This window comes from Pagrus pagrus, assembly GCF_965226575.1.
Source record: "Pagrus pagrus genome assembly, chromosome: 1".
Taxonomy (NCBI): domain Eukaryota; kingdom Metazoa; phylum Chordata; class Actinopteri; order Spariformes; family Sparidae; genus Pagrus; species Pagrus pagrus.
In genome coordinates, this window is record NC_140185.1 from 11,686,942 (window position 1) to 11,707,136 (window position 20,195).

Sequence of the window (20,195 nt, forward strand, 5' to 3'; positions counted from 1 at the left end):
CAGGCAGCCTTCTAAGTGTAAATCTAAATGGTGTTAAACTGCGCTGTAAATATGAGGTCCCCTGTTGCTAATGAGACGGTTTAGCCAGAGGAGGCCACACATAGCTGGAAAGCCTCTGACTGATCGCTCTGCTATGAGGCATTTATTGAAGCTGGCGGATCTTATTTTCTCACTCGGTGCAAACCCGACTCCTGGTGTGAGTTTGCAGGGGGTGTGATGTCTGCGTGCCAGCTGCATTTCATTGTTGATTGACGCGAGGAGATTTATGGGAAGCCAGATGCATCTCAGGGTGTGCGGACTGAAACTAGGCTTAACCGGCACTCCATTGCCGCTTGTTTTTGTGCGTTCATATTAGCTTTATTGTCAGCCTGTTTGGTGTGCGTAGTGCTTCAGTGATGAACACGTGAGAGAACAGAATAAGTATTATTTACAGAGGGAGACTGTAATTAGCCATCCATTAATTAACAGAACAAAGCATGGCAGCTGTCCAGAGCATGTACTACCCTGACTGCTGATTTAATCAGAGAGGCGAAAATGAGATTATTAATAACCCCAAACACCACCCAAGGAGACCTCACAGCACTGGATCCACACACTGCATCCTGCTTCATCAGCACTGTTAAACAGTGTTAGGTTGCAATGCCCAAGGTACACAGAGTGGCACTTTTATAGGTGCACATGAGAGCTATAAAAGTGGATGAAACAAATTGCATCTGTCTATGAGTTGTAGTGGAGCCTGCATGCTGCCTACATGTATATATAGAGGTGTAAATGCCTCAAAACATCTGACAATGCAAATCTAATCTAAGCAAACACGCCACAGTTATGTCGGGCCTCATTTTAGGTTTGTACCAGTGGCCTTTAACTGGGGCTCCTGTGCTCCACCTCCTCTGAAGGAGGGGGTTTAAGAGGAAACGACAGGTGGACACATGGGTGCTGAAACTTGGATTGCCAGTGTGGGCCTGCTGGTTACATTCACCCTGGCTGTGTTGTCACCTCCCCCAACCGTTTGACTGCCAACCTCCCAACCCCCCTGGTCCCTGCAGCCTTTCACCCCCAGCAGCACTCACACTCCTGTCTGCCCCCTCTCACCCATACGACAGCAGAGACCCCCAAGCAGCTGGAGTTGATGACACTTGTCAGCAGAGAGATAGTGTGTCCAATCTGACTCTAGACTGGCCTCTCTCTCTCTCTCTGACTCATGCACACACACATTCATAAGCTTCATACATGTGCATGCTCCTGTTCAAACCCACGCTGTCTAACACACACACACACACACGTTTCCTGACACTTCCTGACAGTAAATGTCAGCTGATCATTCGAGGAAGGTCTCACTGGTAAGAGGAGACTGACACTGAGCTGATGGACACAGATAATTTATTGGACAGATATACAGACATGATACAGTACAGCCACTCGGACACACACTGTAAAGATATAATATGGAATATTTCTGCATTAAATTGACTCACTTCACCACTATTTAACTGCTCAATTACAGCTGCTACTCTCCATGAAGAAAACCAACCTGCAGAGTCTACACAAAAGATATCCTATTGGTGGAGGATCACTTTAATCGTATATCCAGTAACACACACTGACGTTTCACTTGGCATGTACTGTATACAGTATTTCAACATGCTATGCGAACCTGACAGCCTATATCCGTGTCCGCCCTGCTCTGTCAGAGAGGAGAACCGGACACAGTGTCATATGGCAAGCTGAATTAAAGCAATGTCAACACATTCACCCTCGCAGGGATGAATTTCAGCAACTCACTGACCATTTTGTCACTGTCATGGAAGGGCATGTGCGCGATATGTGCCCCCAACCGCTCACCACACGGACACACACACATATACACACTAAGCTGTCTCATGCAATACCCCACATTGGGCACAACACTGAATGCAAATGACTCAGTTTTTTCTGTTTTCCTGTATGGTAAAGGCACCATGCTGTAAAAAGTAGGGGTTGACCGATATCGCTTTTTCAGGGCCCATACTGATACTGATTATTAGAAACCAAGGAGACTGAAAACCAATATTTGGGACTGATATTTACTTGCATTAATGAAAATCTCAGTGCCAAAATTTAGGACAACCAGTGATGCACTGAACCTAAGTACACTTTACTTAAGTTCTTAAGTACAAGTTTCAATTTCCTTACTTGAATATTTCCTTTTTCTGCTACTTTATACTTCCTTGGTTAGTAGTTACTTTGCAGATTCAGATTATTCAGAGTTTATAGGCTATTAATTGTGACATGTTACCAACCAGATAGTGGGGGAGAGGCATTGTGTTAGAGGATGCTGCTTTGGAGCCAAAGTAGCACGTTTTTAAATGTGTTTATTTTATCAGAAAAAACAGAAAATTTTTATCAAATTATCAAAAGTATCAAAAGTTGTGGATGGTACCATTACCCTTCTGTTAAGGTACCTAGCATACTGATCCCTCACTAAAACGTGGCCATGAAGGCCATGTCATTGTGATATATAAATATAAAGATATAAATATTTGTGTATTGGAATGACCGATGAAAAATGAGAAAATTCTTCAGTGTGTGCCCTCTTGACTTTAGTCGTTTGCTTTCCTCACTTCCGTTTCTCGTCTTGGGCATAGATTAAGTTAGCTGGACAGCCAATCAGAGTGATTCCTCTCATAAATGGGCTCCACCTCAAAGACACTAAGTCGGCCAAAAAAACACAAACACGGGCTCACAAGTGCCAAAGGTAGGGGACACACAACGCAACAACTAGGGCCACAGGCGCTTACCGAATGCTCAACATTGGTCAATGTTGGTCAGGGGACTTAGACCCTTGATTCAGAAAGGGAAAACTCCCCCCAAAATCCTCAGGGTTGATCGTGCCTTTCAAGGAAGGGCAGAAACATTTTGTATTTTAGTACATGTTTTCAAAAACATTAACTCAGGAGAACTGGCAGCCCTAATTATTGTTTATAGTTGCAGGTGACCTTCATGTCTGTCATGTCTTATCTCTTTTCTAGGAAAAGCAGAGACTTTTACCTGACAGGAAGTCTGAATGTCTTCTGGTTACATTATTCTTTGGACATGTCAACTTGTTGTCACAGCTCTCAACTGGTATGCTGCCAAACAACTCAAGCGTGATATGTCTTTCAGAGTGATCATTAAAGAATCTAATACATCATAACATAAATACAAGCTTCACGCCTTGCGCTGACACTGTGGAAAATGCCTGTGGCTGATTTCCAGCTGCTGCGGTTTAAGGCTTTACGTCTGATGACAGACGAATGTTGTATTATTGGAGCTGGAGGAGAGATAGTAGAAAAGATGGGTGGATGTTTATTCATAACTATGACACACTGTTAGGCACAGGTTGTTATGAAGGCAGGTTTGTGCGTATACCTCTTTTGGTTTGTGGATTTAGGAAACGCCTGTCTGTTTACTCCTGGCCTACCTGTTGAAAAGATGACAATGATCTTTTGTTAAGCTTGCCAAACCCTCAAAACAAAATAGAATTACAGTCACAGCTGCAAAGACAGACAGTGGCAGAACATTTCTTAGTCATAGTAAAAAACACTCTTTTGTGCACCAGCTCTCAAATAACGCAAATGTATTGTTGCAAATGGATTATAACAAGCAAATAGAAATAATCTGACTATTTAAACCACATAAACCCAATATTTAAACAGATTAAGGGTAGTTCATTAGTCAAGGGTGTGTACAGTGTGTCCATGATATGAAAACAGTTACTTCCATTCAGTTCCCATCATAGAAAACAACCTTAGGAGCATATTTGGGTGAAAAAGTGTTCTTGCTCACTCAAACCTAGCCTATGAGATTTTTGAATTGGATTTTGGAATATCGCCGAAAATAATTTCTGTGACAAACACAAGTTTATGATACTTACATGTTTTGTTCAGCAAGATAATCTTCACAGATGAACACCACTTTTGTGATTTTTGAAGTGTAAATTAAATCACTAGAATTAAAAAGCTAATGCTAGGCTGTAAAACAGATTACATTGCGGTCGCATGACTTACACATCACCACCACTAAGCATCTTACTACACAATTACTATACACGTTTTCTGTAAATTGATCAATCTACAAGTTGTAAAGTTAAAGTTAGAATAGTTTGTAGCTAAAGTTTACTAGTGAGTAGATGAGAGTTTGGTGTGATGACATTTGATGTCAGTGACAACTTCTGTAGTCTCATTTAGCCACTTGTTAACAACCTTTTTTGAGACACGTAAGTGCAAAACTCTTGCAATGCTGCATTTCAAATACTCAGCTTAAGTTTATATCAGCATTACTGCCATTCAAATTACATTTTTAAGTGATTTTTTATTTTAATATTTTAGTCATAAGATAAATAATTGATCATTCCTCATTTAGGTGTGCAAGAAAATGACAACGTCTCCTACTCATGTACCTACTTATGTACCTGCTGTGCATGTGGTTCTTGCTTTAAGTTCAAGTCTTTGGGTGTTTGTGTATGTCATTTCTCATCGTGAACGAACAATGTCTGAAGTGTATAATTAAGATACTTCTAGTTGTGACAGCATACATTGGAGGGATAAAGAGCCCCCCGTCCTTCAGTGTTAAATCCTCCCTCCCCTCCGGCGTCCTCGTCAGCTGCTTCCCTCCCACACCAAGCTCTCGCTGTCAGAAGGCGGGACCACAGGGAGCCCGCCGATGGTATTTATAGCACGCCAGTGCTCTAAGTGATAGATGTCACCTTCACGCCACCGCCTCTGGGGCACTGCACCAACCACCCTGCCCCACTAACAAGCTGCAAAGTGCTGTGGATGCAGGCAGAAGGGACGAGAAGAAGTGTGGGGAGGCGGAGGGTATGTGTGTCTGGAAGCGACAGAGCAAACATCAAACAAAGAGTGTTTATCAAATGTGTTTTAAAAAAAAAATTCCCACCTGGCTGTTTGCTTCCTGGTTTCTTACTTGCTAATTAAAACAGCTCTTTGGGTTGTCCTCTGGTGGGAAGTTTGTTTAAAGATGAAGCAGTTTGTGTTGGTGGCAGTTCTGAGTGCTCCTTCCTTGTAGGAGAGGTCGGATGATGGATGAGAGGGAGGGTGATGACGACAAGTTTGACATCAGGGTGTGACTTAACAAGTGAATCTCTTGGCTGGGCTCCTGTGAGAGCAACTTTATAGCTCTTGTGCATTGAAACTGTGCCACTCACACTTGAACCACCCATCTTATGTGCAACAGAGTGGTAGATTAAAACATAATGCAACATAAATGTAAGCATGACTAACCTTAAAGCAAAGCAATCTGAGTTATAAACAGTGATCAAAACACAAGCACGTGCAGATACCACCCACAGACAAACACAAACTTTTGCCACAACACGCTGGCTTTGTTCCACCAGAGCAAAATAAACCCCTGTAGCTACTGTCACCGTCACAAGACGTCACCCTCTGACATTGTCAATCATCTCCTTTGACAGAGATATTTTTGTCTCAAATGATGGTTGTCCTTTGAAGGCGTCTCTTATACAAAATATAACTCAGGTCTGTCTGACAAGTGGAATAAGCTTGTCGGGAAGCTGAGGCTTGAGGAAATGAGCTTTTGGCTGAGGACTCAACTTGGCTTTGTTCAGATATCCAAACTTCTGCTCCAAACCCAGTGAAAATTGGTCGTGAGTCCAATCACATACCAATACTCAGTGCTAATTTATACTTCGATACATTTATTTGACAACTTTAGTCAGTAGTTACTTTGCAGATTACATGTTGCATCAGAATCTCAGATCTGATATTCGAAATACATATAAATATATGTACAACTTACTTTACTTTTTAATTTTTATACATTATTAAGTACACTAGTCACCAGAAAATCATTTTTGATTCGTAAATACATTTAATATCAGATACTTTAAGACTTTTACTCAAGTACTATTCATATGGGCGACTTTCATTGTAACCAAAGTCATTTTTTAATACATAATATTTACTTTAACTTAAGTAGGACTTTTATGTACTTTTTACAACACTGCTAACGCTCACCATAGAAGTGCATCCCTTAAAAACAGAAATATTTCTCTAATGTCATTTTTAAAACCTGATGTTTAATTAGTAGGCAAGCCAGTTTTGCAAGCCAAGATGGCTCAAATTTCTGCACAGAAAAGTAGTTTCAATAAATTCAAAATGAAGGCTTGTCACAAGAAGCCTCAGAGCAGCAACAGAGAATGTGTAATCAAATGACACCAGGGAAAAAATATGTTGTTCTCTTGATGCATTTCCAAGCTTTTCTGAGAGCAGCTGAGAGATGTAATCCCTCCAGCGTGTTATAGGTCCACACTGAGGTCTCTCCAAAGCAAATTTGAAAGAAGAAATCATACTGTGATAACTACCCACAACATCTCAACTGCAATAAAAGTGACTGGTTAAATGATCAAATTTTCTTTCTGCTGTATTTAAGTTATCTCTTTTTTATTTTCTCTTTTCCACCAAAGTCTGATATAAAGCCTTCATTACTGTAGTTGATGCCCCCAAAAACATAAATATTTTGTTGACACTTAGTATAATGTTTTCATACAGTGTGCTCTGTATCTCAGTTAACGCTGGTTTTAATTATTACTTTTACTGCGGTCTAAACTCCATTTAAGAAGCCAGGGAGCTTTTGACTTGAGAGTTTCTTGGTTAGAGGCTCATAAAATTCTAAGACTCAGCAGCTCCAGTAGCATGAGGATAAGACCTTTGGAGTTATTGTGGCAGCAATTTACAAAATGACATGTTTTAAAGTGAAAAAGTCAAAAGTGGGTGAATGTAGCTTTTCAGTTTATAGCACGCCACATCAAACCAGCTGGGGCTGAACAGACCACAATGCCTCCTGAACACAACAGCAGACTCCCAAAATGTTTTCATCTATAATACGTTTACGTGCTTTTGTCATATTCATCAGTCGGAATGGTGGTTAATTACATGAAGGCCTATAGCAACACCTTCTCCAGGTGTTAACAATAAAATTATGCAATAATTACTGAGTTTGTTGTCTAATAATAAACGCCTAGTTAAATTCTAGAAATGAGGTCATTGGTATGTTGGTACTGTATACAGCCAATTTAACTTGAACTGAAAGGGAACAACACAGGAACTCATTTGTCTTAAACTTGTTTCAGCGTCCTTTTTTATTTGTGTTTTTTCTACGTATAGTAAACTTCACTTCAACACGCAAGAATGCTGTGGTTGGCAGGTATTGAGGAATACCTGCCAACCACAAGTTTCAAGAAAGGAAAAAGATAAAATGCCAACTTCTAACAAGCTTTCAGAGAAAAAATACCATGTTTTTGTTCCAGTGTTCATAACCCAACTGTGTATTGTGGTCGAGTTTTGAATAACAGTGGTTTGGCTCACTGTGTTGAGCATATAAACTCCATGCCTCCACTGTTTTGGCTGAACTTAACTTGAACAGATGCTATAAAATTCACTTCAGTGGGAGGCCCGGCCTAACTGTGGTTACCGAACTTGTTTATGGTGGTGTCGTGTAAATGCTGGAGGAGTCACAGAACACTGCCTGAGGCGACAGCATAGGAACACATGGTATGCTGTCATAACTTTGGTCAGCACGGATATAACACAATACCAACAGAATTCTGGAAAGGTTTTTCACAATATGAAGTTGATGATGCATTTTAAACATTAAACATGAGCAACAAATGTCAAAGATAAAAGTATTCCTTATATTTACAAAACCTGTATACTGTCCAATTTAAATTCTACCAACCTACACTCACTGATTATCAGGGGACGTTATTGAATTTCTGGTCTTCTTACTCTGCCAGTCTGTTCTGCTCACTTTGTTTTAGCGCTGTGCCAGCAGAGGGGGGAGAACTGGCAGAAAAATTGAAAAACTAAGTCCAAAAACAAGGATTTGATAGACATAACTTTATGTGGATGATTTTCATCTTTTAATTGGAAGTGGGTGATTTTGGCACAGACGACATACAGACTGGTTGAAATGAAAGCACCAAGTAGTGGGTGTGGCAAAAGGATGTGGGCAACTCAATAGTTCCAGGATTTAAAAGTACAAAGCAATAAAAACAAAATTAGCAATCAGAATCTTCCTTTCACATACATGTATATGTTGACTCAGGATACCTCATGCAGGGACTGTAGTGGATGTCTTATCCCCGTGGCAAGAGGATAACAATCTTATTTGCTGATAAACAAAAAAAAAGAATAAGAGATAAAAGTCCTACTTCACAGCCCCATCTGCATATTTTCCTTTGTTTGTGCAGCTGCTGCCAAGATGTTATTTATTTTGGAGTATCTCATCAAAGAGCCCTTACATGCTCGGTCACAAAGCCTAGCTCGTGGTTTTACTGTAAAACTCTGTCTGGTATACAGGCAGGTACAGTTAAATGGATGCTTTGGCAATGTATGTTTCTGCCAGTTGACATTTTTTTGAACAGCGAGGGAGTCTGTACACGTGTGTCTATTCTCAGAGGTGGTTAGAGGATGTAAACATTTAATGAGGTGTTTTAAAAAGCGCTTAGATCTTAAACATCTGCTACTATAGTGAACTATGCATGGTATAAGAATATCAATGTAATAATGAGCAAAGACTTCAATTTTGAATTTATAAATATGACCTAACTTGTTAAAAAACAAAACACCGAATCTATCAAGACTAAACTTTTAATCAACTGTTATTTGTTTAACTCAAGAACATGCCAACTTTTTGAAGGTCACTAAGACAACCTGTTTTAATGTTAAAAAAAATGAATCAGTATCTTTTTGTTTTTTTGCCAGCAACTGATAATAATGAAGACAATTAATCTCTTATTTCTGACAGTCTCTTGTCTTACTCCAGCAGGCTGATATGACTAAGATTGGCAATTACAATTATCACAGCTAGTATTCAAAGGAGGGCTTTTTTGATGTTTATTGGAAATGGACAGATGTAAAAATATACATGCAACCGAGGCAAGTTGAACAATCTTCCTAATAAACACTACAAGCGAGCCAACTGCATGGCACCATGAAAAAACATAGAAAAATCCAGTGTAAATCCTGAGTATTTCAAGTGTTACTATTGGTTGGAAATAGCATTCTGTTCAAGATTTGAATGAAGAATGGCTGTTTAAAGGCTCCACAAATGTTCTAATGAAGGAGACACCAGGACATTCTTTGCCCCACAGGCCCTGAAGCACCATATCTGACATCACTGAGCACTTAGGTAAAGAAACACATTTACTACAAGTTAGGCATCAATGTAGGAAATTAAATGACTCCTCCAGATATTAATTTCTTAGAAGGAAAAATACCAAGAAAGGTGCAAAGGCCACTTCTTTGACTGAAAGATACTGAAATATATCAAAGTGCGACATGAACACAATCACTAAATGTGATTTAGTGAAACACTAAACGAGCAAATTACGGCTGAGGATGAAATGATTGGTCTTACAATCTAAGTAAAGTTTGTGGGACAAACAAACTGTAGTCTGGTGGTACGGCACTAAAGTTACAATTAATAATCTGACATAACCACAAATAAATACATTACCTTATTACCATTCATCATGCACACAACTGAGTTAAAAAAAAATAAAAGCATTAAAAATATGTTGGGTTTTTCTTTCACTCACTTTCAAAACAAAAGCATACACTAGCTTGATCTTTAGAAAGAAGGCAGTGGTGCTTGTACAGTTTTTGTCCACAGGGAGCGCCAGAATCACAAAAAAATAAAAGTTTTTGTAGCTGCTTTAAGTTTGAACTCTGAGCACTTGGAGCCCAGTGAAAGTCTTCCATAATCATCTTTAATAAATTAAATTGGCAATCGAAAATGTCTCACAGTACTTCCACATCAATGCACTCATTCCTCATTCTCTAATTCCCGATAATCTAACTGTGACATAAAACAGATTTTCACATCTGTTTCAGTGTCTTAACGAGACAGCCAAGCTCCCGAAGCTCTGTTCTGGGTCCTGTTCAATAATTCAGAGCTCAGGATGTCACCTCCACTGCTACAGGCTTCTTGGCCTGGCGAGCAGTCTGGTTAGGAGGGCTGCCTTCTGCCATTAGTATGGCTCTGATCAGATTAACAGTTGGGCCTTTTGCCAACAGAGAGGCACAGAGATTGAGAGTCCTGCCTGGCATGGCTTGGGTATAGCATCGCACATTTAGCAGGCTGGACTGACCACTGATGCACTACATTTAGCACGCTGCCATCATTATGAAACAAGTGGTGTGATGCCCCTGCCAGGAGAGGGAAGCAGTGCAGGCGGCACAGGACATCAGTACTGCTTATTACACACGAGTCACAATGTTATGTTATTTGAGCTTTTTGAACTGAGGTCTGACTTGTTTTGATCTGCAACGTACTTCAAAATTAGTACTGAGATAAGTTAAAATAGCTGACTATATGTCAAAGGAAGTACATTGCAATGATGCTGGGAGGTGACAATTATTAAATTCTGTACCACAAAAGATTGTCAGTGAGCTCAAAAAGGGACAGAAAAGAGATAAAACAAGAGTCAGAGGGATAATGATACAGGGGTTAAGAGGAAAAGATGGCAATGAGTGAGCGATGATGTTACAGAAGCATGAACTGGAGAGCAGGAATAAGAAGGGAGTGTGTGTGTAGAGTGATGGCAGCCCTCCCACAGCTCTACCTGTGGTGGAACAGATTGGACCCGCCGCAGAGCGTTCTGATTGCCGTGGCGACCAAGCGTCAGCTGACAGATGGCTGCCTCCAAGCGTAGGGCACCGGGCCGTCCACAGCTTCCACTGATTGGAAGTCCGCGCACACACAGCACTCCTCACGCCCACATGCACAGACTGGTGGCCTATGAAAAGGGAGAGGGGGGGAATGGAGGACATGGTTGTTTTGATCTCAGAGGTGTCAGGCATCTCGACTGTTGATGTTTTCTGCAGACGACTCTTAAATAAACTTATCCAATCTGGGTCAAATCCATTGCTCACACTCAGGCTGAATATATGGAGGGACAGAGGGTATTAGTGTAGCCCTTTGGTGTTTGTTAGGGCGGAACAATCATTTATGTATGCGTCTGACGAAATATACCAGAATCAGAGATTTGGAGAAATAAATAAACAACCACACGTCCAAACCAGGTTCTGTGTGAAATTTCTGTCCCTGTGTGTAGCCGTGTGTGACCCCTCCCTCTCCTGCTAGCTCACAGCATCCCACCATCACATAACTGCTACCATACCATCAGGAGTGGGTGGACACTGATTACAAGTAAAGTCCTTTTGTGAAACTGTACTTCTGCTCTTTACTCAAGGATATTTTTGAGCCAGTAATCTACTTTTAACCTTGCTACCTTTGCCATTTATACCTTCTGCTCGAACTGTGGGGATGGAGGCTAGTAAAGTGCATGAGGAGCACTTCTGCTTCAAATGCCAAGTTGCCCGCTGCCTGGAAGAAAAAGAAGCACCATCATCTTTTTAATGATGATAATGTGGATGATGAGGATGATGACGGAGCAAAACCCAGAACAAGAAGCATCCTCCAGGGATGATCCCTGGTCAAACTTTTCGAAAAATTTAAAAAAAGACTTGATGAAGTGCTTGCTGTACCTCCTGAAAAAAAAAAGAGATCTTGGCTTTTCAAAACTTGTCCTCAAACCACAAGTACATTTAAGTTAGCTGCAGGTACTATAGGTGAAAATGGAGACAGCTAGCTTTTTTATGTGTAATGCTCATTGATTCGTCTTTGATGTTATGATAATGATCTTGAAATTAGTGATCTGTTTGGCTTTTAATTTGGTGTGTTTCAGGAAGCAATGCCAACTTCAACGTTAATTTCATATTTCGCATTAATCAAAATTATAAAATATTAAAACTTTAGTAGGTTTTATCAAATGGTACTCTTCACCTTTACTTGAGTCATTTTTATGGGAGTTATTGCACTTTACCTGAGTAGAGATTTTCAGTATTCTACCTACAACTGCAATCCAAACATGTAGGTGTAGATGATCAAGATTATCTGCAACTCACACAAGCTTTAAAAGCAGTCACAAGCAACATTTTTGAATGATCGTACACTCATTCTTCAACTTAGACATGGCCCTGCTAAAAACACCCTCAAACAAGCCAGTCAGCAAACTCATACAACTGTGAAATAGACAATAATACAGCATATCGCAGCAGCCATTTCCCTACACAATGCACGTTCTTTCTGCACCATTTACTCTTTCTCCGTCTCAAACACACACACACGCGTGCACACAGGAATTGGATCTCTGAGGCAAATGGGTTGCATGTGTCTCATGGCTCTCCAACACCTCCTGTTGCCATAAATATCTTGTTATGAAAGGTAGGTAATGAAAAGCGCTGCCTTGGTAATCCGTGACGGAAGGCAGTTTCATGCTAGTTTGGCTTCCATCACCTCCCTCGCTCCCTCCACCGCCCCACTGAGACAAGCCTTCATCTGTGCTACACTTGTCCTCCCTCATCTCCTCCTCTTTGTTCCCTGCACGGGTCATCTGCAGGACCATTTATGCATATTACATGTGAGTTCTTTGCTTGCTTTTATTCAATTTTTCTCAGGATGGCAAAGTTCTGTGGTCTATCCATCAGACCAACACTTGGGTCCAATTGTCATGAAATTTAGAACGAATATTTTTTGCTCCCCAAAGGATGATTCCTATTACCTGATACCAGACCAAGCAGTCGAGTCATTACACTCTGTTTCCATCTCCAGTCTGGCATTGCCTCTATTCTAACCGATTTCTGTTGGGGAAGGTGATTCAATTATCTCTAACCAATCACTAGAGACCAACACATCCGCCAGAATATAACATCATTCTAAGTTGACACTTGGCATCGCCATGCCAAAATACTGGTTTTGCCAAGGTTTTAGGAATCAAGCAAGTGAAGTAAAACCAATCCATGATGTAGTAAAAGCAGCATCTACATGTATCTTGTCTAGAAGATCAAGGTTCAAGGTGATTTATCATTATACAACACAGGCCTGACAAAATGAAACTCCTTCATGCAACACAAACATAGACATATAGACAGTTATTTAGGCTATAAACACGTATACACCCAGGAAATCACATCGTAGTGCATTTTGGGTGGATGTAAACAGAGGCAAAAAGATGGTGATAACATGGTCACCATCTTTGCATTAAAAGTTCGACATCAGATGAACACCGTCCATCAGCTTCGACTGCAGCATCAATGACGCCACCTGTGATGTTGACTGGCTAATCGTTGGATCGTTGGCGCTCATTGAATCGATTGCTTTATCAGATGAGAAAGCACTGTTTCATGTCAAAATGCCAGAGGACCTAAGCAATGAGTCCTGATTGTTCCAGTGATCTCTCAGAGAAATATAAAGAGTATCAGGGTTGGAGACACATTTTTTGTCCACCTGCCACTGTGGCTGGTGGATACCAAATGCTAATTTCCAACCCTGAAGAATAAATAAATTATTTTGGCTGAATAGAAACTCAGTCGTGCACGATTAAACTGTGCAACAAAACATGGTTTGTAGAGCTAAAATGATGGTTTGGTTGCTCATGCACACACTGTATTAAAGAAAGTGTAATGCAGGTGTTCAAATGTGGCACCCATGTGCATAAACTCACACATGAACACAAGCACAATGACCCCACAGAGCTGACAAATGAGAAATTGTGGCATGTAAACCTAATCCCTTTGATCTGATATTAATGTTGGTGAGTAAAAATTGCTCCTCTTTTCACCTCGCTCTCTTTGCCCCTCCGTCAGTGAGGGAGTTGGCTCATCACAGAGCGAGCCATTGATCAGGGCGGATTGCAGGAGACAGCAGCTCAGAGCTGCGGCCCTCAGAGGAAGACCCTCTCACACATTTTGGCAGCCCTTCCAACAGAATAGATAATTCTGGAACAGCAGCTCCCACTTCACCTCGTGCCAACAAATTTACAATTCAAACATGGACCAAGGTGTTGAAGAGGAATGTTAGAAACACTTTGATTTGTTTTTATCCAAGATTTGACAGAGGTCGGAAAGCCAGAAGCTCCTACAGTAACACACGAAAGGAATATAAATTGCTTTTCTTGATATTTCACCTTCTTCCTGGGTGTTGATTCTCATTGTATTAGTTATTATGGAGGGCTGAAATAATGCAAAAATGACTTTATAGAATAATGGACATTTTTATGTCAAATGTTATTTTAAACATTTAATATACTGTCATGTCAATTAAACCACTAAAAGTAGAAATAAGTCATTAAAGGTTTATAAACCTGCTTTTTTGACCAAACACTTGTTTAATTGTGCATGTAGATGTTTTAACTTGTCTTTAAGTTGTACAGTACAGCGTCACAGTAACCCTTCTAACCCTGGGAATCATTAAGTTTAATATACATATATACATATATTGTGTTGAACAAGTGTAGTTTTGCTACAGAAACATAGCTTGTGGCTGAAAAGCATTGGAACAACAAAGATTCACAGTCAGATTAAAAACCACATAATTAGACACTGGAGAATAATAACTTATATTACCTTTTTTATCAGATGTCCTCTGTCCATAGGGTTTTCATATAGGATTATGTTTGTTATAGTGGCTGGACATGAGATATAGTGACGCAGTGTTGTTTTACTCTCCCTGGGAGATTGGCAGTAAAGGCAATGATACCATACATGCTGCTGTAGATGCGAAAAGTGATAAGCAGATTGTCTTTGCAGCTACAGCAAAATAATTATTTTGAGCCTTTGGTGATTGTAGGCTTGTGTTTCCTCTGACTAGTTATGGATATATTGCAGTATATCTGTCTGAGTCTTAATATTATTTGTTTATGGTCAAAATTGTTTGAGTTTGTTTGGATAATCCAATCCTAGTGTTTGTGTATGTGCACGCTCTTTTTCCATGTTTATCTCTAACTGTGAGCCTAACAGCCTGAAGGCATGAGAGCTCAGGTTCCACCGCCCTCCCTTAAAATTTAAAAGCTCATCAGGAGATAATTCTGGGAGCTGCTACAATGCCAGCTATGTGCCACTGTCACCTTATCTTCCAGGCCTTTTGCGCCCTGCTGCTCCTGTCCGTGCCCTGGGGAAGACAGCTTAGTACCCATTCTAGCTACAGTGGCAGAGGAGAGCAGGGCAGTGGAGATCACTCATTTTAATAGGCCTGTCACATCTGTTTTTAGAACCTGCGGAGGTCTCCTGCTGCCAGCCCCTGAATGAAGTGAACCCAAAATGATGTGACAAGCTGTGATGAGCTTGGGGAGGCGAGCTTTAGGCCAGAGGAGTGGAAGAAGGGATTAGATACAGGGCGAAGAAATGAAGGGATTACATCAATATCATAAAATCTAGTATAACACGCACTATGATTCAGATTTTCTTGTGAATAAGCGTGAATAGTTTATGTTTCTGTATACAGGAATTAACCTTAATTGTTCGCTTTTGCAAAGAAACAGCTGTGTGTTCACTTAATGTTGATTTTTATGTTGTGTTAGAACGTTCACAACTAATTTTGCATTTGGTTGTGACTGAGTAGTATTATGCATAATTCAACATAAATGTATTACCGTATATCTTTTACTCGTCAGAGCTGACATTGCCGATGCAAAAGTGCAAATGTGGTTAAGTAGAGTTTATCATAAGCACCGGCTCGGGGCCATGTGGTCGGACATTAAAACACTTCCAGCTGACTACTTTCTTACTGATTCTAGTCAAGTCACCATCACTTTTTAGATCTTGGTTGATTTTAATTATATCTTTTAAATAAATGTAAGATTTGACTCTTTGGATGTCTGGATCTGAAGTTATGAGAGAAACAACCTGAGCTAACCTGAGTGGTTGGTGACAATGACGACAACAATTCCCATGATCCAACGCTACTTCACGTCATCAAACTTTGTCTTTGGCTGTTGTTTGGATTGAGACACCAACGTTGCTGAGCAGCAGTTTGAAACATTTTGCTTGTATCAAATTAAGAAAAATCAACAAAGATTAGTTTTCAATTGAGTATACGTCAATAAAGATCAACAATTATCACATTCTGTTTTACACAGCATTCCAACTCTCACATATATATACCTTTCCAACTTTTGTGGAATCTATGTATGTTTTCAGATGTCTGAAGGACAGAAGAGACAACAGACTACAACGCTTTGGGTTGGTTACCGGCCCGGCCAAAACAACCCAAAGCATCAGTATTTGATGAGTTGAATGAGACTTTACAACCCAACTATCTTACTGATTGGACCTTTACAGCACCTGAACTAAATAAACAACAAGAGCACACTCAGGGCCAAAAGCCTCATTAATATGCAATACCCTGTACATTTGCATCTTTTGTGTGTATGCATTTGATGTCGCTCTGATTGCATTTCCATTGTAGCTGGATAATACTGGATAGTGCTTATTTAAATTTATCTTGGGGAGTTCACATTCTCAAACAAAGTCATGGGTGTCAACATGTCTGGATTATAACTCTAAACTGTACTGACTCAGATATCGTTGTGGTTGAAGTGTTACGAATTCAGGGCTTGGCTGTGCTCAGCCACTGTGTAAACAATGTTTACAAAAAGTCTCAGTGATCCTTTTTGTCCCAGAATCCCTGGATGCAGGTACACACTGGGGCTGGAATGGTTTCTGCAATAACACAATATTGTGGAGATGTTTATTGCAATCATGAGCTCATTCCAGTCATTAAAGTGTCGTTTTCTTTACTCTCCATGAACAATCGGGCAACATTATTGGTAGTAAACTGGTAGTTTGGTGCTGCAATCAAATGTGACACTTCCTATCACTGTCTGCAAGTAAAACTTACTTCCAAAAAACAAGTGAAAGGGTTTTTCTGTGCCAAACAATTGCAATTGTTACACTCAAAGTGCAAAATTTCTATCAGCTTCAACCAAAATATTGAGGTGGGGAACTATAAAAGAAGAAACAGAGAGTATGCTGAAAAGATGGAAAGGTGCATGCTCAGTGTCTTCCAACAATTTGGCTGAATATTAACCTTTACTTATTCCACATCTCAGGCTCTGATCACAGAGGCGAAGCTGCAGGTGTCCCAACAGCATGGAAATTTGGCATATATTATAAAAATCTATGTAAAAACCACCAGCAGACCACCACAGAGAACCGGGGTCCAGATCGCATAGTTAAAAAGTTGAATCTCTTTGAGTCAGACAACCACAAAATCTAACTTTTACAAACGTATTACATATATGTTGTCCAATCTTATTGCACTAATGAAAACGAATTCTTCTTTAATCCACCCGACCACATCCACTTTTCTGGTCACTACATTTTTGTCAATTTATTCGACTAAGTAATGGATGCCTGAGCTATCAGGGAACTTTGTAGCCGTCTCCTTTACAAGGGCTTCTCATTCCAATCAGCAAGTGTCAGCTCAGTTTGCCTTGTAATTAATGACTACTGACTGGCCACTAACAGTCCAATAAGTCTGCCATGTCTAGGCAGCTATGCCTGCGGAAAAGGGGAAGGCTTGAATTGTTCATTTAAGGCAAATGTCCAACTGCCAACAATAATTTTTGCGCGTATTTGGCCTTTTAATTAGTTAGATTTTCAGAGGAGAGGGCAGACAAAGAAATGACTACTGTATGCGCAAAGGGTAAGCCCGGTGTTTTTAAACCTAGGCCATATCTTTACATGTTTTGCTGTGCAAATGATTTATTCTTACTAAAGGTTTTGGAATCTGCCCAGTAGATCGCTGGCAGCAAATGGCCAGAACGTAATCCATTGTGACAAGTCCAAATGTCAAGATTATGGACATTGGAAGTGCTTGTTTTTGCCACTGACAGGCTTTGGTTGTTATTTAAGTGTCTGACAAACATTACAGAAATTATTCTGATGGAGACAGACCTTTTTGTTAAATAATGAGAAAGCCCTTTGTAACCAGAAACACAAGTCTTGTGAGTTATTCAAGGAAGACGAAGGTGGGAACTACAGTCAGAGAGTTAGAGTCAGCGTTTCTTTTTTGTTTTTTATGGGTCACATGACCTGGAAATTATTTGACAATACATGGAAACTTTTGAAATGGGTCCAATTTGGAAATTAAAGCATTATGTCATGTAAATGCAAAATGTAGGATTTTGACTTTCTTTCTTCACAGCATCTCCTTGTTTTAAAATTCCATTGTGGCTTCTTTGTTCTTCGTTTCCCTGACCTCACATTCTCTAAAGATGTTCAGGTTGTTGTTTGAGTGCGCCCACATTAGTGCATGCCCTCCAAACATCAATAAGGGTGCTCTTATCTATGAAGGGTTATGAAAAGTGCACACAAACATGTCTGTGCGGGTAGCGTGATCTCAAGCATGCAGAAAGCAGCACAATGAGTGGCTGACTCCCATGCACAGACAAAGATGTAATGAACTGACAACAGCGGATGAGCGCAAATGATTCATATCATATTGAAGGATCTTGCCAGTATTATTAAATGCCATACTGCATCTTTGTTCCTGGCAACAACCTGCATTATTTAATAGTGACAACATTTGTTGTGTACAGTACACTGAAGCCCCCATTGTGTGATACTGGTATTTTTGCCACAGAGGCATGGGAATGGAACGGCATTCTTGTGAAGTAGGAAACAGGAAATGAACGGAAGTCACAGAATATCTTTAGAAGGATTTGTGGTACCAATAACAGCAATAACAAGGGGACTATTTTAGTCTTAACTTCAAACTGAAAAGTTCTCGTAGCCATTAGTGGGATAAACATAAGTAGCAGGGCTGTATCAAATACAGTAGTTTGATCTTCATTCATAATGCTGACATTCAAATTCTAAATCAACATTCAAATGTTGCAAATGCTTTGCAGGTCTTCTCACTCTGTCTAAACCCACTATAGTGGTGGCCGCATAGGATTGTTTCATGCTGTTTCAAATTCATGTTTTTTAATGTTACATCTCACAATATAATCTGCTTTAATGCATATTTGTTGCATTTTTCCTTTCAAAAACAACATTTTTGTGGCGGTCAAAAAAATTGTTTGCTCTCCCACTTATTGCACACAAAGGGAGACCTAGTAGGAGTGGTCTAGCACGAAAGTTGATTTTACAATAATGATTAAAAAAAGACTAATTTATCTAATGCAATGAATCATTTCATTCAAATTCAAGATTTTGTTTGAGGATTTAAATGTTTCTTTAAAAGGGACAGTGTCTTAAATATGACAACAGACATTCAAAGCTTTATTTGAAGACCTCAAAAGAAGCTTTGAATGTAAAAAATTGACCGGATGCATTACGCATTGGATAAACAACAAATCCTGTTATTTTCCTTATAAAGACAGTATTGTCTTTATAATCTATCAGAAACCTCCAAATCACAAATAGACTTATAACAGCAGACACAGATGCCCAGCAGTGCAAAAAGAACTAAAAACAAATGAAAATCTGCCACTTGAGCATAATCTCTCTTGCTTACAATAAAAATATGCCCGTTTGTTTGAGCAAATTTGTGTAATTAGCTCACACAGCACACATATAAAACAATGCTGTCATATTACAGACTTCAACACAAATTATAAAACTGTCTGAGACCAGCAGCAGCCACATGTACTGTCGGTGTCCTTGAACAGAAGACTGAACAGGCTCACTCAACTGTGAACCACTTTAGAAAAGAGCATCTGCTAAATGCCTACAACACTGATGGCTTGTTTAGATGCATCATACCAGCTTCTTGGTGATCGAACCATTCAAATGGAAGGAGAAAGTTTTCAATTATATGCGTTTCCACCATCAGCAAGGTATATTCATGTGTGTGTGTGTTTATCTGTGGTGACAATCATGTGGGAGAGTGTGTGGTCTGCTTCTTTCAGGGTCAAGTAATCAGCCATCTGATAAAGGCAGCCACTATTTTTGTATCCTCGGCCTACAAGTGGCAAAACAACCCTTATTTGATCATAGAAAAGAAAACATGAGGAGAAGGGAATGACTACTGATGGTTATCTCTGTGTGAGAGACATTCCAGACATCTTTGCGCCAGTTTGGTTTGGCACTGGTGTAAGGTGTGGGCAGCGAAGAAAAAATGCTCGTATGCCAGTGTGCAGAGGTGAACAATGGAGGGTGGCGGCCTCATCTGACTCAAAGTGAGAAGTGTTGTCTGATCCTTTGAAAAAAGCGAGCTAAGTGGGAGTGTGGGGGCATGCTGCTTTGAAATAGATGCAACATTTGGTGAAACATTTTCATTTTCCACAAAATCGAAAACCAGGTTTTAAGACATATTGTGTGGACATTGAACAATTACTGTTATTATGTTTG